General features: G+C 46.6%; 1 protein-coding gene across 1 annotated transcript in view; it reads left to right on the top strand.

Annotated features, from left to right (window-relative positions):
• Nucleotides 1-22,585, top strand: part of EIF4EBP3 (eukaryotic translation initiation factor 4E binding protein 3) — a 106,500-nt gene that overhangs the window by 27,496 nt on the left and 56,419 nt on the right. The window lies entirely within an intron of this gene.

The raw sequence follows: 22,585 nt of genomic DNA, 5'->3' as shown, positions 1-22,585 counted from the left end.
TCACCAAGAGCTACAACGCTTTCATACTCCGACCCTTTCTTCTCTTACTGCTTCCCTTCCTTTCCATGGTGACTTTTTGAAGCTGGTCTGGCTGCCTCTACTCTTGATTCTGGTATACGCGTTACTGTCAACTCTCCATCCAGCTAAAGGTTTCTCCCCTTCATGGAAGCCTCCTCAGCATTGACTTACTTCTGCACTTGGCCCACTTCGCGCTTCTCTTTGCCTTGCTGAATGACAGTGGAAGAAGACTGAGAGCCCGCCCGGCTGATCTACATTTTTTTTAAATATTCTTTTTTAAAACTTTTATTTTTGTTGACAGGCAGATAGCGTACACACATACATCGGAGCAGTAATAACAAATTTGGTACACATATACATGAATACAATGGGCTTACATGCAAGAGTAAGGCAACAGTGGTCAAGTAGCGACATATCATGGAGCACCAACATCTCAAACAGTTAACGGAGAGGGCTGGGAGGACTTGCCCATAGAGGAAGTATCAATTAGGCTATTCAGATAGCTGTTGAAAGCAGACCAAATATTATGGGGACGGGAACGGGTCTGGAGCATACCCATGAATTCTTCCTCACAGTTTCGAGACCATGTGAGCAGATTCAACCATTTCTGGTATGTAGGGGGGGTCGGGCTCTTCCAACTTTGAAGAACACACTTCTTGGCCACCACACAGCTCACGTTCAAGAACTTAAGCATGTCCCTATGCCCCCAAGGTCCCCACACCCCAAACAGGACCCCCATCGTGTCGGGCTCGACAACAGAATCAGTGATTGCAGACAGTGTCTCTATGATCTTACTCCAGAATGTGGCCAGCGCAGGACAGTTCCAAAACATGTGATGATGGTCCGCACCCTCCGCACTGCAGCGGGGGCAGAGCCGTGGATCAGAGTGCGCAAACCTCGAACATTTACATGGAGTGTAATACAGCCTGTTGAGCAATTTATATTGTATGGCGCGGTAACGGAAGTTTAGGGACACCCTGTTAGTATGAGAGCACATCTTTTCCCACAGTTGGTCGGTAAGTTCCATCTCCAGCTCGGAGGCCCAGTCGTCCCGGGCCCCGGACGGTTGGGGAGAGGCAGTAGTCAATAACAGTTTATACAATGAAGAAACCACCCCTCGGGCGCCACCCGAGTTGGCGATATAAGCAATTCCAGGGGAGTCCTGGGGCTCATTGGGAAAGTCAGGCCACGCACTGCGGAAAGCAGCGCAGAGCCTTTAGAACTACAGAAGCTCCATAACGGAGCCTGAATGTCCCAGCCTCCACGTCTGTGGTGTTATAAACCGCCCTTCTGGATAAAAAATCAGTGAGGGCACGGTATCCCAGGGCCTCCCAGTGTCGTGTCAGTGCGATGTCATGTTGGGTGTTCCGGCTCGGGAAGGTTCCGGGCGGGGAGCAACTTGTAATACGGGTACTGTTCGTCACAGGTTTTAAACATCTGGGCCCAGGCCTGCACCGTGGTCCGGACCGGATCAATGGGCGAGTCCGGTTCATACCTTCTGTCTAGAATCAAAGACATTACATTAGTGCCTGCTGCTGCCAGAACCTCCAGCTTGACATGAGGACGTGGCGGGGGCCCAGGATACCAGTACGATGCAAACTGTGCCTGTGATGCCGTCCAGTATCGTAGCAGGTTCTGGGGCTGTGAAGCCCCCTCTGTCATATGGCAGAGACATGTCTGACCACTTCTTACGCACCGCACCAGAGTGCCATAAGAATTGGGCAAGCAATTTGTGCAGGTTCGCAAAGTATATATATATATATATATATATATATATATATATATATATATATATATATATATATATATATAAATTTTTTTTTTCTTTTTTTATTTAATGAATTTAGTTAAATTTAATCAACTTTTTTCAATTTAAGACAACAATTTATCAAAAGGTTTACATATAAAACGCAGTAAATTATAAAACATGCAATCATAAGACCCTACAGATCACCCCAAATATGTCACACCATCACTTCTAATGCTAATAGTTACATTTGGGTTTTTCATTATTAAACGATTGATAAGGCAATGAACAAGCATGACAAGGGGCCTCATTACGACCCAGGCAGTAAATTACCGCCTGGGTCGTACCTTTACCACCATGGCGTAAACTACGTTTACGCCATGGTGGTTGGCGGACTTACCGCCCCATTCCGAGGTTGGCGGGGCGGTAAGTCCCCAATCCCCATTTACCCTTCCCCATTCCCATTTTTGCCCCATAGGGCATAATGGGAGTGGGGAAGGCGTTAATTACGCCACCATAAATTACGGTGGCGTAATTAACATCAAGGTCCCTTAGCGCCATGGATTTTAACACCTGCTAAAAGCAGGTGTTAAAACCTCCATGGTGCTAAGGGACCTCGGAATCAGGCGGTAAGGGTCGGCGCTGTTTACGCCGCCGTAAACCCCTTACCGCCTGAGTCGTAATGAGGCCCAATCACTGTTCCAAATGGCAGATGTCGTTAGGAATCGAACTATTTTAGTAGATTTAAGGCTTGCAGAAAGTTAATTGTGGCCAGTCTTATGCTCATACAGTTGGTAGTGGAAATAGCAAGCCATCTATGCTCATGTCTCATCTGGCTAAAGTAAGGCAAATGTTTACTAAAGTGACTTTGTCTTAAGTTCATAAGTTCAGGACAGTCCACAATAACATGCTCCAAAGTTTCAATAGTTGTTGCATTATTGCAAAAACGGCATCCTGAAGATTCCCGGGGGATTTCTTTCCTACAGGCTTGAATTTCACGGGTAGGACATAAATTAAAACGCATGCGCAACAAAGCATTCCTAACCGCAGGAGAAGAAGATTTGCATAAGTAGAAGGCCATGTCTCTATAACGCTTTGCTGAAAAAACAGATGGATCAAAATCTTTATACTTCAAACACAGATCTCTAGTGTCAATCCAATCCATCATGTAGAGTTTTTTCTTAGCTCTATCAGGATCGGTGACAAGGGTTTCAATAGAAATGTCTGCATTTAGTAATATGGTAAGGATGTTTTTAGACCATGTTTTCGGAAACAGATGAGAGGAAGACATCAGGTAACTGGCAACTGTAGCTAAAGTTGATTTATCAAGAACAGATAATAGACATTTTCTAAACCAGCTGCATAAGCGCCAGTTATACATTGCCAAAAGTGAGGTCAAACCTACTTCATATCGAATGATCGGGCCTGGAATGCATTGTGGCAGATTTAGAATAGCACGCCAAAGTTTTGCTTCCAAAGCATGTAGGAATATTGGATCAATTGCACTGTATGTCTCTAGACCATATAAAATGGTAGGGATGACATTCTGAATCCAGAAGATCAGAGCAGGTTTAATGGAGAATTTCCCAAATGTATGCATAATGAGACGAGTCTGGCGGATTGCTGCGAGAATTTTAACTTCAATTATCATTAACTGAGAATGAGCGTTCGACGATCCGTCAAATAGGATACCCACATATGTATAATTGGGAACCACCTCTAGACTTATGTGCTCTATTTTCCAAGTCATGCGATGACTACGCTTGCCTTTCGGAGTGTAGACTACGATTTGGGTTTTCTTATCATTCACTACCAGCTCATTAACTCGAAAATATTGACATAATGCTGTTAAAAGATTTTGCAGGCCAATGGGAGTTTTCGATATTAGTACTAAATCATCTGCGTACCATAACGCTTTCACCTCGATGTTATTCAATTTTGGTGCATCTGCACGTACTTCCTCAAGTGCACTTCTAACATCATTAATGAAAAAATTGAACAACGCAGAGGCGAGAATGCACCCCTGCTTCAGCCCCCGATAGGTAAGTACATCCGATGATAGAAGCCCCTCAAAGTTCAATCGTACCCGGATGGAGGTATTCGGGTGTAATGCGAAAATGATGTCACTTAAAGTTGACGGACACCCAGCCTCTAACAATTTATCCATCAGTCGGGGGTCTAGAAACGGAATCAAAGGCCAAGTGTAGGTCCACAAATGCAAAATACATGGGCTGTTTAACGGACTGTGCCTGATGTTTAATGGCATGAAGAGTTGTTAAATTTACTGAGGTACCCAGACCTGCCACGAAGCCTGTCTGCGCTGGATCACGCTGTTTTGTTTGGGCGGTCCATTGGTTAAATTCCTTCAACACCAACCGCGAAAAAAAAAAATCCCGGCGCGTCTATGAGGGCAATGGGGCAATAGCATTTTGGGTCTTTACGGTCACCTTTCTTGTAGATGGGAACTATAAGAGAAGTGCTCAAAGATTTTGGAATTATTTTGGTAGATAAGATGTGATGAAAGGAGTTAAACAAGATAGTAGCCCATTCTTCTGGGTTCTGTTTAAGCATATGATTCGTAAGACCATCCGGCCCAGCTGCTCGTGAGGAGGATGACTTATTAATGAAATCCCTCACAGATTCCATCGAGCATTCCAGGGACCAAATAACAGAAGATCTCTGTATATATTCATATTTAGACATGTTATGATCAGCAGATAGGTGGGTAAAATGTTCTACCCATTGCGTTTCTGCAACACCATTTATTTGGGATTCCAGTTGGGAAGAGGTATTGCACTTGTTCAATAATTGCCACACTTGTGCTGAATTTTTCCAAAAGCAAGCAGACAGGAAGTTCTCACTGTCAACTTGAAATAAACGCGCTTTTCTGGCACACGTCCAATTGCGATATGAACATTTTGCAGTTTTGATTGCTTGGCGCTGTTCTTTTAGCGGCAAGATGCGGGAATAACGTATCTCTTTTCTTAATTGAGCTTTGCGTTGGTGTAAAGCTAAATCAAAGCCGTGAGTATGAGACCGAGAAGATCTAATATGTAAAAATTGACCATTTCTGAACGTGTCAAGTACCTCAACATAAGATGATAGTGAATTTGTGCTTTGGTGTCGTAAAATAGCTGTGTTTAATGATTGCAGCAGAGCTGGTGACCAATGAAAACGGTTCTTACCATTGTTAAGTATCAGCGATTGTTTAAACCAATGTTTAGTAGTGGAAACTGTCTGACAAGGAGTCAACCATTGAAGAGACAATATGTGATGATCACTATGTGTTTGTTTTATGATTTCGAACTTAATGGCATTAGCATATATGCTTTCACTTGCATAGATGTAGTCTATGATGGAACTAGAGTTTCCCCTTTCCCACGTGTTTTGCGGCGGGATATCGCCCATAATGGAAAAATTCATCACTTTCAGATTAAGATCTTTGATAAAGGTGCTCCATCTCATACTTGCATTGCATAACCCCTTATTAGGGGCAGGCAGACATACAAAGTTTAGGTCTCCCACCACCATTATGCCAGAAATCGATTGTAGGGCAATAGTTTCAAAAACTGATGATAAGGCATGATAAAAAGCATTATCAGTAATGCCTGCAGGATTACGATAAAGGTTTATGAGAGCAAATCTTTGCGGTGCATGAGTGATTTTGACCACCTGGATGAATCCATTTGGCGACAGCCATTCCTCAATTTGGAAATTTTCGCTAGATTTAACAGCCACCAATAAGCCTGCAGTTGGTCTACCTTTATTGGAAGACACTGCCGGGAGAGAACAAATATTATGATCATCCCAAGTGGGGGCACATACCAGCCACGTCTCTTGCAAGGCTATAATATCGTAACTGTTTAATTGAGCATTCGCAGACCACTGTAGATGTGAGTGCCCTCTAGTATTCCAGCTAGCCAGAGAGATAATTTCTCACTTCTCAACTATTGATGGTTATAATATATTTTTTGATGTCAATCTGGTCTGTGGGCAGTTAACCTCCGTGCAAAAGGTGCAAGAGCATTCTGTGGTCGGAATCTGTACTGGTATTTCATTTTGAACTGAATTTTCTTGTGTAGGTGGACGGGCAGGGTCTAAAGCAAGCAGAAAGCCCAGATTGAATAAGTCCATTTTTGATTTCCATAGAGCGTTCCGGACCAGTCCCGATTTAATCCATAATCTTATAATTGATAGATTATTTTTGCAAATAAATTCAATCTGGTCAAAATCACTCGAGGACAAGTCCTCCAGGGACTGAATGTCTCCAAAGATGTTCAAAACACTAGAGCGATACAAATCATATTTTGGAAAAAAGGGCCCTCGCGGCATTTTAAGATTAAGGTGTGCAAGGAATTAAAACGCTGTGTTTTGATGTCTTTTTGGTTATGAGCTTGAATTTTGGACTTCATACCAGAATTCTCATTCGGATCTCTCATGTTTGAGCAAGAGAAGGATGGATTAAATTGGGCCCTTGATCCTTGGGCGTTACTTGGACGGGCCAAGGACGGATCATGACGGTGACATTCCTCTTGAGCTTTGACAGAATTGGATAAGCCAGGAACGGTTACAATTTCAGCTGCTCGATTTAGCTCTGGGAGTGCCTCGGACAGTCTTTTGCCAAGATAGGCATCTACCGCCGTTTTCAGGGCAGATAGACGATCTTCAAAGCCAGCAGATGGTATAGGAAGTATCTGCGGACCAGAGCAGCCCCTAGCAGTACCGGTCGGGATAGAGTGAGATGTGCTGCCTTGAATAAAAGGCTTAGGGGGCAAGGCTGAAGAAACCTTGCGTTCAAAAAGGTCCACCAGTTCATTCAAAGGGGCATAGTCACCCTGGGGGACTTGCCAGACAGAACTGGATGCGGCCTCCGAAGCAACCGTTACCGCTAAGTGGGTAACAAGATCTATAACACCTCCCGAGCCTTGAGGGGGAGGCGCTATAGGCGCTGAGGCCCCAAAGCCCCAATCACCAAACTAGTTGGTGGAAATATGACCTGCGGATTTTGATTAGGTTCTTTAGCGGACTTACGCATTGTTGTTGCTTTGGTTGTCAATTTAGACCGTTTTGAGATTGTGGTTTTTCTCTTGTTTTTCTGAGAAAGAGGCTGACCTTCATTAGTATTACTGATTTTAGTGACATTAGTGCGTGGAAAAGACTGAGGGGAATCGACGCTAATCCATGAATCATTTTTTTGGTTAGTTATGGCATCTATGGACTCCACAGGGCGAATCATTTTTCAAATGTTGGAACCACTGTTAACACGGTTCTAGCGCACCTTGAATTCGAATTATTGTTCAATTCCGGACCAGACGAACTCTGCAAAATGGTGGACTTGAGAGGGGCTGTGGCCAACAGGCTTGAAGTGCTCAAATTTTCTAAGGTAGTAAGTCTGTGCATAATAAGGTTTAAGGTCGAGGGGGAGGATGAATTTTGCGAGCATCGTTGCATCCACTCCCCAATTTGATCAATTTTAGTTGTTTGGAGCGCTATTTTTCGATCCAACTCTTCAAAGAGTTTGAAGAGACTTAATATTGTTGTGTTCACGGCCCCTAAGGTAATCTGTAAGAGGGCCGGATTTACAGATGAGTCACTAGGGGTTTTTGCTGACAAGCAGCGTCTCGGGGTTGGTTGTATGAAGGACTCTTCAATTGCATGCCTTGTAGAGTCCATAGAGCCAGGAAGATTGTAGTCCGTGATGACAGACAGTCTCGAACTTTCTAGGTCAATATTACACTGGCGTGAGGGTGTATTGATCGTTACAGATTCTTTAGCATTCACGTCAATAATCTCAAACACATCCACACAAGCTGTATCACCTACTGATGGATGGGAGGTTTGGGGCTGCAAAGTTGTTCCAGGCTCGATAATAGACTGTGTTTGAAATGTTGCACTAACAAGTGCGACCGAGTTATCCAGATTGTCTTCCTCAACTACAGTTACCATTTGATTAACCTGAAAAATTTAAATAGGAGATTGAGGTAAGGTGAGTAGGGTTTGATCAGAAATTATCACAGTAGGAATTGATTCAATTAGGCCTGGAGATGGGATGTTTTTAAAATCGCGTGGCTGTTCGTTGCCGGCAGCACACTTTCCAACGGGCCTTGAGCATGAATCACTACTGCAGGATCATTTATTTTGTCATAGAAATGCCTAATGTCTTGATTTAGGGAGGGTGTTTTAACTACAGGAGTAAGAGTGATAGATTTCTTGGAAATTCACGAGGAACTCTTTTTTTTCCTCACTCAATTTGAAGTTATTACTATTTACTGGAGTTTTGAGCGTTACCTTTGGTGTCGCAGTCTCAGAGGTAGTTTTATTAATCAACACATCACCCGAAATGTTACTCGTGTGAGTTGCTGCGGCTACCACTGGCATGTCTGTTTTTAGCGTATACAGCATGCGAGACATAAGTAGCTTTCTAGTTTGGCTACTTCTTGGAGTGTATAACAGACCGCTAGTACCAATATAGACTGCGCAAGTGAAAGTAATGAGAAGAGAAATGCACTTTTAAACGCTGATTAAAAAAGCGTTACAAGAATTACCATGCAATAAAAGCGCTTAATAGGTTTAGACGTCTTTGGAACTAGGACAAAGTACACTCTTATAGTAAGATGCCATGCAATGTATAAAATGCACTAAACCCAAAGATTAGCAAAAATACATACAATAACACAACAAGGACAGTTTGAAACACTATACTAGAATGCAGTAGATATGAGTCTCTTTCAAAAAATAGAGTTAAAAGTCAGGGCTGGATAAGGGAGCAAGTAAATGTACTGAAAAATCTGTTTAAAAATGACAGACAAGCAGCGATGATCCTAAAAAGCTCCCAGTAATAGGGTAAGGAACGCCCGACCGCTCGAGGAGCGGCCAGAGTCCGACTCTTTCCCCCCCCTTACCCTAGTTACAATTTCAAGTTGAGTTGATGGCGGAGTGTATTACCTTAGTCAGATGTACTCAGACGGCCGCAGGACGAGGACAAGTCACAACCAAACACCAAAACAGCTGCTCCAGCCCTTAGTGCCTCCAGGGCTTAACGCCGCAAGGGTGGTTGGGCCGGGAACTTGTGCTGGGCTGCGGTCACGTGATCCGTCACATGAGCGTTGAGGGCCCCGACTCTTTCAGGAAGTGCAGTAGGCAGGCAGGCAGCAAGAGCTCTGCTCGCAGTGTTGCTGGGGCCAAAGTCAGCCTCAAACGAAGTCCAACGCTCGAATCACAGCGCGCACTTTCATGGAAGCGAAGTATCTCCTACCCGGCCAGATGGGGACATTACCGAAAATGTATAGTAACTTGGGAAGTAGGATCATCTTCACCAGTGAGAGTCTACTAGCTAGTGAGAGTCTACTAGCTAGTGACAGTGGAAGGGCGCGCCAGCGTGGAATTTTGGCCTCAGCTTGTTCCGCCACAGCCCGATAGTTTTCTGCGAGCAACAAATCTTTGGTCAGGGACACCTGGACTCCCAAGTACCTAATTCCTTCTGGGGACCAACGGAGCGGGTACTCAGTGGTGGGTTGTATCGTGGAGCTAGTACGGGGGAAGAACTCAGATTTAGTATAGTTTATAGTGAACCCAGAGTATGTACCTATGCGGGTGATATCGTGTAAGATTGGGTCTAGATGAACAGCTGGGTCCCTTATGAAAAGCAACACATCGTCCGCGTACATCGAGACAATCTCCGGGGCGCCTTTCAGCCGTATCCCCTTGCATGCGTGCCGTTGCCTGATATAGTCGGCCATTGGCTCTATTGTCGGGGTGAACAAAATTGGGGAAAACGGGCATCCCTGTCGGGTGCCTCTAGAAAGAGTGAACAGAGCTGACGTCTGGGAGTTAACTCGAACCCTAGCCACCGGGGAAGTGTGCAGCAACTTAATATATGCTATCATGTTTGGCCCTATACCCATAGTCTCCAATACCAGCCAAGTATATTTCCAAGACACCATATCAAAAGCCTTTTGGGCATCTAACGTGACCGCCACTGCACTTGCGCCCTGGTCAATGCGGGCCATGACATTGAACAGCCTTCTAATATTGTGGGACGTCGATCTCCCTGGAACAAACCCTGATTGATCGTGTACCATATAGGACATGACCGTGAGAAAGCGGCTAGCAATCACTTTGGCGAAGATTTTAGTGTCCAGATTCATTAATGAGAGGGGCCTATAAGATCCACACACATCTGCAGGCTTACCAGGTTTAAGCAGGACCATAATGACGGCCTCACGCAGTGTCATAGGAAGGGTGCCCAACCGGAGCGAATCGTTCCAAACTTCCAGCAATTTGGGGGCCAGAATGGCCACGTGCTCCTGATAGAACTCTAGTGTTAGCCCGTCTGGACCGGGTGCTTTTCCCTTGGGGAATTTGGATATCGCCTCAACTATTTCATCAAGCAGTATGGGGGAATCTAGTTGGTCTCTGGTAGCGGGGGAGATGATCGTCGTAGGGATCTGCTCGAGGAGGTCACACATTTGGGACTGGGAGTATAGTTCTGCGTAGAAGTCCGCAAAGACTTCCAGAATTTGTTGATCGGTCCATTGTTCCGATCCCAAGCTATCCTTAACGATAGTGATCTGCCCTGGACCCCATTCACCCCTAGCCACTGCAGCCAGCGTCCTGCCAGGCCTGTCCCCTTCTCCATATTTGCGAGGGGCCTGTCGGCGACTGAAGTATTGAACTTCCCTGGTGGCTTGTTCATTAAAGAATTGGAGCTCCTCACTGATTCGAGAGAGAGTGGCCGGGTCAACGGATGTAGGGTGCGTGCTCTCAAGGTCGCGTAATTTGGATTCAGATGCGGGTAAGGGCCGCTCTTATGGCTCGGAGTACTCCCGCCTCCCTCGATATGCACATTCCCCTGATGAAGACTTTGAAAGCCTCCCAACGGACCCCCAGGGAGGTGGACTGGGGTGAGTTAAGCTCAAAGTAGGACTGTATGTCGGACAGAATATCCGCCTTGAATACTATGTCCTGCAGGGCCAGAGACTTGAAACGCCATTAGTTAAGAGTGGGGGCAGGGACTCCCAAATCTACAGATAACCGAATAGGTGAGTGGTCCGATAAGGTGCGTGCCAAAATTTGAGTTTCAACCACCCTCCCCAGGAGCGTACTAGACAAAAGGAACATATCGATTCTGGACGAGCTGTCGTGCACAGAGGAATAATGAGTGTATTCATGCATCTGCGGATGCAGTACCCGCCATGCATCTCGAACGTCGTGCTGTGCGCCAGGAGTCTACGCGCCGCATTAGAAAGCAGTCTGGGGGCAGTGCCTGTTCTGTCCAGTGTGGTGTCCAATATGAAATACATGTCCCCACCCCAGATGATCTGCACTCCCACATATCCCAATAATATAGATACCACCCGTCGACAAAGTCGGGAGAGTCCACATTGGGGCCATACGTGTTAACCAGCAAGTATTCCCTGTTAGCTATTGCGCAATGTAGAATAACATATCTTCCTTCTGAGTCTATATAGTTCTTGTGGAGTAAAAACCTGAGTGACCTGTGGACCATCGTCAATACCCCTCTGGCAAGGGACGAGTAGGAGGTGAAATATCTATGGGGACCCCATGGTGGTGCCATGCACCTAGCCAAATGGCCCTCAGAGTGTGTTTCCTGCAAGAGCAGTATTTTACAGCCGTGCCTGTTGGCGTGGGCCATGATTTTACGGCTTTGGTGTAGTTGCTCAAACCCCGAACATTCCAGGACATCACTATTGTCGCCATTTCAGAAAACTAGGGTACATCCCACAACCTTTGTCCAAACTTACACAGTGGATTAAGAAAGCCCCCGCGGGGGAGCCCCGATGTTGTGCGGTCCGCCAAACCGCCCCTGTCATTTACAATACAGTTCCCCGAACCCCCAACATTACCACCACCCACCCTCACTGCCCGCCCCACACTTGCAGTGGGAATTACCCCCCTCCAAAAGCATGTGCCACCAACTGAACCAGTGCAGGTGCCACCAGGTGACTCGACACTCCCTGAGCAAGGGAGGTCAGAGGACACTATCCAACAGGGATATGTCCATATTCCGGCCCGACTGGGGCCAACCAACAATAATACCAAACCAAACATGAACATTGCAATCGCAGTGAGGTGTGCTGTTGCCGTGCGGACGGCCACTTGAGTATTGCGTAGGACGACAGTAGCCGTCAGGTCAGGTTCTGCGGTAACCGGATCACAGGTCAGGTCTCGACTTCAGCAGTTCACTGATGGGACCAGATGGTAATGATGAAGTGGCAAAAGGCATTGGTCAGTCCCATGCTCTGAACGAAGATTGATGTACAAGGGACCCAGGGTAAACCCCAGGCCGGCTGACCATACACAGGATTTAGATCGCTGAGGTTGCAGTACATTATTGCCATTGACACATCCTAATTGAGAGAAGGAAATTACTAGATAGATCAGACCGCCCTAGGGTACCACGCGTGAGGTCAGTCCTCTCCGTCGCGGGCACCATCCGGAGCATGGGGCGGGATGTGTGCTTCGATAAATTTCACCGCCTCTTCAGGCACAGTAAAGAAATACAGTTTGCCATTGTGTGTAAACTTAAGTCGTGCGGGGAACATGATGGCATATGGGACCTTCCGTTCCCGAAGTAGTTTCTTGACCCGAGGAATTGGCGTCTCTCCTGTTGCACTGCTATCGAGAAATCAGGGAAAATTCTGATGGTATTGGCCTCAAGTCTTGGGTCCCCCTTTTCACGAGCCAGACGGAGGATGAGGTCCCTATCGCGGTAGTTTAGAATCCTAGCAATGATAGGCCTCGGGATGTCGCCCGGCTTGGGGCGTGATGAGAGGGCTCGATGTGCACGCTCCACTGTAAAATAGGGTGAGAGATCCGGGTTGCAGAGGAGTTCTCTGAGCAGGGCCTCAATTGCGTCCTCCATGCGCCCCTTGAGGGCGTTTTCAGGGACCCCAATAATTCGTAGGTTGTTCCTATGAGAGCGCGACTCCAAGTCATCACATTTTGCTTTCACGGTTTTCATGTCGCGTGATAGGGAGGCAACTGTAGTCTGCAGGGTCTGGATATCGTCCTCGGTCGTAGATATTCTACTGTCTGCATCTGTGATCCTGGTGGCCGCCTGATCCACAAGCGTTTTCAGGGAGGCAACATTGGCATTAATGTCATCTAGTTTTTCATGGAATGAAGCGAAGTTCTTGGCCATAGTTTCCATTAGTGTGGTCAAGTCAGGGGCCACTGTGCAGGGGTGAGGGTCCGGTTCAGAGTCCTCCTGTAGAGATGAGGAGGGGCCAGATTCCGCCCTCGGGATGGTCCTAGCGAATTTGTCCATGCCCTCCCTTCGAGCTCCCTCTGGATCTGTTGGGCATCACTGGAGCTGTTCCCGGCGGCTCAGGGGACCGAGGCGGGATAGGCGAGAGAGTCGAGGCAGTGCACACGTGGCAATGGTATGGACAAGCCGCGGGCACAGTACAGACCAGGGGGCAAGAGGAATGTCTGTGCAAAGAAGGCTAGGAAGCCAGCTCGGCAATACAAGTAGTCCCCTGAACGAAAAGTATGGCTGTTGCGGTGCGGGGGCCCACCCCTCCTGCAGAACAAGGGGGCAATGCACCAGGACCCGTGGAGCAGGCACCTCAGATGGAATGGGAAGGGAGGTGAGAGTTTATGACCCCACCAGTTGGGGGGGATACACTGCACAGTCCGGCGCCGCAGTGGCCAAGTCCGGTGAGATGACCAGTGTGTAGGCCTTCCTGGGGCCCCCGGCGAGGTGGACAGTCAAGATGGTGCCCCCACCCCCTCAGGGCAGGGTGGGAGGCCTCTCAGGGCTTCAAGGCTGGACGATGGGGGGCCAGAGAGAGTACCGTTGATGACACAATGCGGGCACTCCCACCCTCCGCACCTCACCTGGCGTCCGGAGGTCCCAGGAACGTGGGCCGCGATGTCCAGGGGGAAGCCAGGCTCCAGCCCAGCCGCCGCACGCCCCAGTGATGAAGGTGCCTCAGAGCCGGCACACAAGCGAGGAGACGGGGCGCGCTCCGGCGCAAGCCCCCGCGGCGGCCTCCCGCGCAACAGTGCACTCCGTAGAGGGCCGCCAGAGCCGATGGCAGGGTCCCACTCCAGCCGCCCGGGACCAGGCACACACCGCAGGCCCCAGCGGAGACGTACCACACGGGCACCGGGTCTCGCGGCCGCTAATCGCCCCAATAGAGAGCCAGCAAGGAGGAGTAGGCAGTGGGCCGGCTGCGCGCGCAGAGCCCCGCAGGCCGCCAGTCAGCCGGGCGAGGAGTCCCGTTTTCAGGCTTCCCGCGGCCGATTCGAGCTGGGATCAGAGCGAAGCAGGCAGCTGGAGCACAGTGGTGATTTCTCTAAATATAGGGCTGCAAATTCGTCAGGAACCGCAGATGTAGTCGGATTTTCGGCCAGGCCGCACGGAGCTCTGAGACTAAGCAGCCATCTTGGGCTGCTCAACAGCACCACCCCTCTACATTTTCTATCTTTGCTTCATCCTTATGATACCTCTTTATTTTTGGGTATAATAAATACTATGCTGATCTTTTTCTTAATCTCCTTGTCATCACTTTCATCTAGTTAATCAACTCATCAGGGGTACTAATTTCAAGTTGGAAGCTACTAGGCAGACTTGAAAATTCACCACCGCCTCAGTTCTCTACATGCACAGAGCACACCATTTCTTACTCACCAAGAATCAATTATCGCTCCCCAGTGGCTTGTGTTGAGTGCACATTTTAAGGCATGAACGTCTTGTCCTTTTCCTGACCCCTCCCTCCAGTGGATTTTGCAAATAACTTTACTGCTCAGGTCTTTCTTCTTCACCCTTCCTTTTCTTCCTATGGTTGTAATCTAGACTATAACCATTCTTATTTCCTCCCAATCTCTGATTTTGTGTCTATTTTTTCTCTTCTGTCTGACCCCGATACTGCTAACTATTTAGCGGGGCAGACCCGAGACCTCTAGTCAATCGGCGGTAGTTGTGTGGGCTTGCTGGGGGGAGGCTGGGGACCGTCAAATCTGTTGGTTCAGATGGGTGCAGTTGTCAGAGGTGAGGCCCCGGTCAATGGCTCCGCTGGTTTGGGGGCTTCTGTCCTGAGAGGTGGCCCAGTTCTGTTGGAAAACTGTGGTCCCCTGCTGCTTCGTTACTGATTGCTGGGCATGACACTGCCCATGCTCCCGGGGCCGAATCTCTGGAGAAGGCAGGTGTGCCTTGTGTCCTCCCCCCCCAGCCCTGGGTCACCCAACCTGGACTGGTTGTCGGCTGGGCTGAGGGGCCGGGTCTCGAGCAGGGGTGTATAGTTGCTGGCCAGCTCAAAGATGGGACCCCTCCCTGCTGTTGCAATATCCCAGAGGTGTGCGCCGGCCAAATGTCTGCCTCCTCCCCCCGCCGGGCGCGTAGTGCTCCTCACCCAAGCCACCCGCAGGCCCACGCAGCACTTACTTGCAGTCCTAGCAGTGGCTGGGCGACGACCGGCAGGGGAGCTCGCCTCTGCTCCACAGGGAGAAGGGATCGTCGGGTTGACCAGGTGTTAGGCCTGGCGGACTCCCCCAGAGGCCCACCCGTGGCTCCAGCTCAGCATGTCCTTCTTCGTTGAGTGTGGTGGGCTGGGAAGGAGGAGGAAGCCCCAGCAGCGAGTCGCCTCTGGATCGTCCTTTTGAACCGCATGGGCAGGGTCGCTCCAACCTGTCTAGTCCCGGCGGAAATGGTGGTGCCGTGGGCGGCTGAGGATCAACAGCGTTGCCGCCCCACGCAGCGGCTCCTCCCCGCAGGTAGCCGAGTACCGGACTGCTGAGTATGCCGGTGGAGCCACGGGCAGTTCCCTCTTACGCCATTAGATGAGCCTTTGGCCCCCCCGGAAGATTTTCTCGTTCGGGTGTTCCGCCTCGAATTATGTGCACCGAGGTAGACGTTGGACGGTTGGCTTTGGCGGGCTCCCCCGGCACTGTACGGCCCCGCACGCACCAGTCTCGGCAGAATCTCATGCGGTCCGACCCGCGTTACTAAAGAGATCCGATGCCCGCTACGTTCGCCACCGGTGTTGTTCTTGAGGCTGGTGACACTATGCAGTGAGTCCTAGGGAGGGCTAAATCAGCCTTTTTCCTGCCTTTCAGGAGCCTCGGGATGGGAGCTCGGGGGACTCTGTGCTCACACAGTCGCCGCCATCTTGGAATCTTCAGCTCTGCATGTATATTTGACCATGCTCGCACCAGGATCAGCATGGCAGTTAGTGCAAATACTTCAGGATTGGGCTGCTAGCCTAGTTCACACTTCAGGGGCATCCTACCGATCCCTTGCTCCAATTGCTCGAGAGAGCTAGGAAACCAATTTTGAGCTTTGTGCAAAGATTGACAAATAGCACAGCTCTGCTCCAACCCAAAAAATGACATCATTTTACCTTTATAGATTTCGAAATTGATTTAGGTTTATAGACTTTGAAAGGGGCAGTAATGGATAGTCTTCCAAATAGGCAGCTACACTTTAGAACCCCACCAGAGGTTTACTGATGCATCCTTGTACTACACTCAATATGGGCTCCCACCTTATTGTAGTCACAAATTATATTACCATATAGTCTGAGTCACTAGGTTCCAGTGGGACTTGGTTGACATAAAATTTGCATTTCATCTTGTTGGGTTCAGTATGATCGCCTTTCTTTTATCAGTGTCATTGGTATGTTTTTGTCATTGAAATAGGAGGAGAACAATTCCAAGAATGTATGGTTAGAATTCTGTTCCCTGTTTCAATCGCCAAAAGGAGTGCAGATACGATGAGCCAAAATGCATCCTTGATCCACGTCCCTCTTAACAGGAGTATGGGTGGTATTCCCCGCCTCCAAAATGCCACATTTGGCCTGTAGCTCACTCTTGCACAGTTGTTCTAATCTGAGTTTGAGAAGATGGGTAATATCAGCAGCCATGCACACCTTCGTAAGTGTTGCCCAGAGTACATCCCTGTCTTGTGAGTCAAAGGCAGCCTTACGTTTAAGGAAGGCTAGAAATAGGGTGCCCTTTTATAGTGACATCTTTGACAGCCAACGGCTCTCAACCGCCTTTGATGTTGTGGACCACGCTATTCTTCTGGGCTGATTTCATCATTTTGGGATAACCGATTCAGTTTGGATTAATAATTTTCTTGTAGCCGGAATTCCGCCTGTGTCTCTTGGTTCATGTGAACCATCTTTAGTTTGCTGTGTGGCTTTCGGCAAGGCACAACTGTGTCTGCACTTCTGTTCCACACGTATCTTTAAGAACCTGTCCAGCTGCTGCATAACGTTTGTTTATCTTTTTACTCTTAGGAAGGTGGCACTTAGATGTTGCTACATCTCGTCAGGATTCTTTCATTTGATAGCTTTGCCAATGCAATGTTTGCTGTTACAAACTGGATGAATCAGAAACATTTTGTGACACCTGTCTGGGTATGGAATCCCAGTCTTGTGGTATTCGTACCATCGCCTTCCTCTGTTGACACTGGTTACAATTTTGGTGTCACACTGGACACCCCAACTTAATATGTCCCTCAAATAAACCAAGCTACATGCTCTTGTTTTTCCCAGTTGTGTTTAATGAACATATCTTTCATTATTTTTGTTTTCGTTGCAAAGTATGCCTTTGTTTCATCATGTTTAGATATCAGCAAATCTATATGTTTGGTTCTAAGACTACAATGGACCCCAAACTGGGTTGACAGATTCTTACAAAACCTCCCTCATATGGCTCTTGGAAACAATTGTCGTGGCTCCCTATGGCCGAACATATACAGTTTGAAGCTCTCTGCTTGATAGACACAGCCTTTTTTCCACAAGACATTTTATTGTACAGCCTTTTATAGCACAGGTCCAAGCTTCCTCAATGTATTAAATGTTCTCCCACTTGAACTTTACATTTCCTAATTTGAATTCTTTTAAGGTCCCAAAAACTTGAGTAGAGTGTTGGGGCCATTAGGCTTTCTCTAGCCAGGCGACCTTTATTTGAAACTCTTTACCTTCTGAATTGAGGAAAGAGTGGGATTACTGGAAGTTCAGGGTATCCATAAAAACCTTCTTATTTCCAAATAACATTCTGAACCCTTCTGCTCATAATCACTCATTTTAAAGTGCCAGTGCTTTAGTGCCGCCACAAGCGTCCTTATACCATAACATGTACAGATACAGTTTCCACACCCACCCTGATCCCGGTTTTAATTGGGGGCACAAAGTTGTCGTTGCCTCTCCGGAAACATGCTTTTAAGATCATCCCCTGTGATCTCTATAAAGGCTATAATCAAAGAGATTGGCCTGTAACTTGCTGGGCAGCTCCAGCCTCTTTTTGTATAAAAGTGTGATTAATCGTCCCTTCTTCCCACGGGGGAGCCACCCCCTGTGAGGCTAAGGAGGCGGCCCGCACAGCAAGACCCTCCCTAGTGGTCTGGGCAAGTGGGACCTCATCAGGAGTGCTCCCCTCCAGGGGACAAGGACTCCCGTTCCCGTGAGGAACTCCCTAGGCCAACTAAACTGTCTACATATATTGGAATTCCTGTAAACAACAGCAAAGTGGTTTCCCTTCTTTTAGCTTCGGATAATGGACTGGCTACAACATCTGAAGAGAATCCTAACTCTGTGTGGAATGCAACTCCGCCCGTAAAAGGAAGAAGCGAATCCTGGCAGAGGAGAGAGAGACGTACACGGGGATAGCCCTCTGATGTAGGCCCACACTGGAATCGAGAGCCTGCGAGGAGAAGGCTGAACCAGGATGCTGAAGGCTCAGAGTTGCAAGCAGTGGGAAAACCACTGCACGGACTGAGCTCAGGAGACCGTCCTGAGCGTTGGCGTGACCACAAACGGGTCCTGGTGGAGGGTCAGGGACCCATATAACAATGTTGATACCCAAATCAGCATGAGGAATGAAACATCCACTGGCAAAGCTGCCGAACACTGAGGACTAATGGAGCAAGAAAGGTGAGCCTCTGTGAGAAGCGACAAACGCAAGGCGAAAAACAAGGAACGCATAAATCACCCAGCGCTGAGCCCACAGAGTCGGTCCACGCTAACTGAAGGTACCCGGGTAATTCTAAATAGAGGGAGACCACAGGGATTGTATGAACTATACGCAAGAAACTTTAAAATTGAGAGTGAAAGGTTGAGAATAGAGGAAGGCCTATATGAAGAAACTCAGAGGGAGGAGTTTAAAATTACATGTGGTGAATACTGGCAGTCCTTGATGAAGGACTTTGGCAAAGCCGTGAAGCTAAATTCAAAACCCAGTCACAAGACTATAAGACATTTCAATGTAAAACCAGAAGAAGACTATCCTAACCAGCAAAAGGGTGGCAGGAACTCCAACTAAGGGGAGAGGAAGATCCAGTAACCAGAAAGATACAAAGAGGAGTGGCACGGAAAGAGACAACCACTATAATGGAAACTTGAGAGAAACTAGAGGGGCTCGGGAGCTTCAAGAGAGCCAGTTTGAAAATAGCTATCAAGAACTCCAGAAGTACCTCCGGGAGAGGGTTATAACCCGGATATCAATAAGAAATGACTTGGACTGCATCATACCTTTTTAAACTACAGTGTTTGTTGAAACCTGAGAGAAAACTGCATTTAGTTATTATTTCTTAATGGTAGGGTCAGATGGGTTTCTTTGTCGAAGCCTTTGGCAAAGACCAGTTTTTGAGTTTTGCTGTACGAGTCTTGACAAAATCATCAACGATTTGGCATACTGCAATTTATGGAAAGTGTTGGCTTTACAGCGTCTCAAGACCCTCTGGGACTATAGCAACTGGTGTGAAAAGTGCTCTGGAATGAAGAGTGTTAAGCAACCTCTATGTTAACTTGTTACCTAATACTTTGAATAAGTTAACTAGGGACACACCAAAAATAGCTGCCAGGAACATCTGTGTACTGGCCTACGCTGACAATGTCTTCTGCAGGCTCTTCTTAAGGAATTTTGGAGCCCGGAGCACAGATGCATTTGTCCCCCCGACGCGAACCAAAATTATGAAGGTATTCAGAATCTATGGTCTTGCCACCCCTGTAATGCGATCACAACCCATAGCATGACATGCTGCACTGCTGTAATCAAAAAATGTGTGGGTTCTTCCTTCCAGTACCATTACCCTCTTCAGACTTACTGGAATCCGAATAATAAACAAGTGGCATTTTAAGGACAACACTAGCAGTTCACAAGTGTACATGACGCATTTGACACTGGCAAAGTCAACCATTTTGGCTTCTTTGTAGGCATGAGATAGACATTTGCCACGCACTGCCATACATGTACCACTTAGCTATAAGATGACAACAGCTGGAAAATGGTGCGAGTACCTGGGCATATGATAGTGCCTGGAAAATGCCTATCTAATAACTATACACAAGTTAAAACAATGGGTTTTGCCAGTGCTTTTTTTTAACAATGGTTCAGCGCAAGGACTTGCGTACTGCTTATAAATCAAGTTGCAGAAGGGACACTTGGTAAGAAATGTTTATCACACCAGTAACGCATTTACAACCACAATACAGTCATTAACTCTCGGAAGACTGTTTAGAAAGAGCAATGGCAGGCCAGCGTTTGATGTTACAGCTTAATAAAGCTAGCTCAAAGAGACCTTATGAGGATGTGTTTTGGCTGGGGAGGGGCCGGTAGTGGGTAGGAATGGCCCTAAGGATTAGCATGGGGAAAGGCAGTCAGTGGGGAGCAATACACCAAACACCCACAGGCTGTGTATTCCTCCTCACATCCCATCATCCTCCTTGCTGTACACCAATTCAATAGTTTCAGCTTATAGATTGAGCTTTAGCGCCACTTAATAGCCAAAATTACAAATGGCAGCCACTAGGAGGGTTTAATTCTAGAGGCAGGACACAGATCGGTAGCGATATGAAAAAGTTACTCATATCCCAGCATTGACAGAAGACCAGTATTAGCAGAATGTAAGAGTGCTCAAGCATGCAGGCAGATTGGGATAGGTGCACATACCAATGGATAGTGGATATAAATTAGAAGCTACTAAAAAGTGCATGTGTTCTAAAAGAGACTAGAAGAGAACTGCGGTTTTCAAAGTTTTATTGATATTATTCAGCAAAGAAACGAATAGCTTTGTGGTTTGCAATATATCAAGGCCCCTATTATTTTATCTAAAGCAACACCGAGTGAAACGTTTTTGAATAGCATATTTTGTGAACTTAAACGGTTTAAGGGACTGGCAACATGAAATATTTATAGAATGACAATTTTGACAGGTTGGGCAGCACAAGATTACATTAATTGATCAGGATCACACACGTTGGTTCTGAGGTGAAGCTGGTATTTGAGCCCATGTGCAATTTCTTCATTTGGCACATTGCTTCCTAGTTCTTATCGTAGAGCAAGGTACAATTATTTGTGAATGATTGACTTTCATGAACTAAAATAAATACCCTGTTTTGTACACTAAACAAATAACCTGACTTAACAATATTTTATAGGAGCATATTAGGCAAAAGTAAAATTATTCTAGTTTCATGTTCTCCATCATCAAGCAAGATAAGTATATAAGTACCACAATATCATTTGGAGTGAACTTCAATTATTTAATTTGGGGGTTCGAATAGTATTTTAAAGCTTTAAATACCTCTCACAGACGTGTTGACTGTTATTTATGATATGCAAAGGTACCTTTTGAAATTGTATAAGAAATCAACCTATTTCTTGTGCTCAATAGGCACATCAGAAAATATTCTCACCAGGGGCCAGTGACATTTGGTCCACTCACTTCTGTATATGACGCATGGAATCAAATGGCCTACATAAAAAGAAAGATCAAGTAATTGGCTGAACCAATGGCACCAGTATGTGAGAACGGTGTCCAGTCATTAATTCGAAAACAAAAGGATCGAATGCAATACATTCAAGTCAAAAGGACCACAAAAAAAGACTGCCTTTTTTTAATAGCTTTTTTTTTTTTGGTTTTGGTATAGGTATAAAGAATTGTTTTTGGCCAAAAAACAGGGGTATTGGGGGGGGGGGGTATATGCTTGCAACATGATCAACCTCTACTGTCAATGAAATGCTGTAAAAAATGAAAATGCATGTCTATGCTTGTTTGAAGGATAGACATTCAAGTGGGAGAGCAGCGGTTAACACTCTTCTCCCCCTTCAAAGACAATGCTTTAAAGGTTCAGAAATGAACCTATCTTGCATTGTGCCTTCCCCTCCCCCTAGTTCAAACATGCAAACTGAAGAGCTTTCATTTTTGCGCATATAAAAGTGCATCCCGTTTATGGATTCAGGATGCACATTGAAATGTGCAAAAATTTTCTTTTTTTTGGGCAAATGAGCAAAGGGAGTGAAAAATGCCATCGGAATGTCTAAGATAACAACATTCAGAGGCCCTTACTGCATTTGGTTGCACTTTTTTGTACCCAAAAAAGTTTGGGAATCTAGCCCACTGTGTGTCCTACACTGAATGCAGAAAGCTTTACAGGATTCATTGATCAGCACAGAATGTAGTTGTTGGCAACATTCAGGGAGCAGGTTTACAGCTTTAGCAGAGCACCATAAAACATCCTGACATGTTTTGTAAATAATGAAACACAAGGATGAGGACCCCCTTCAACGTGGACCAGGGGAGCATACGTAGTCAAGAAACAAAGAACAATGGTCAAACAGGAAAATAATTGATAAAGGGGAGAGGCTCGGTCAGTGGGAAATTACATATACTATTGTATGTACTTTATCAATAAAATATGAATATCAAATAATGAGCACATTACCATAAAACTATTGCAAAATGTTGATAAAAAGACATATAAGTTTATTGCTACATCAAGTGCAAATATTTAGTCTAAATGAAGAGAGAATAACGATGTTGAATAGCATGTGGTGTTAACTAGGTCT

The sequence above is a fragment of the Ambystoma mexicanum genome, chromosome 3p (assembly GCF_040938575.1).
Source record: "Ambystoma mexicanum isolate Mex_15411 chromosome 3p, UKY_AmexF1_1, whole genome shotgun sequence".
NCBI lineage: Eukaryota > Metazoa > Chordata > Amphibia > Caudata > Ambystomatidae > Ambystoma > Ambystoma mexicanum.
The sequence above is the reverse complement of the archived record's forward strand: the minus strand, read 5'-3'. Positions and strand labels throughout refer to the sequence as shown.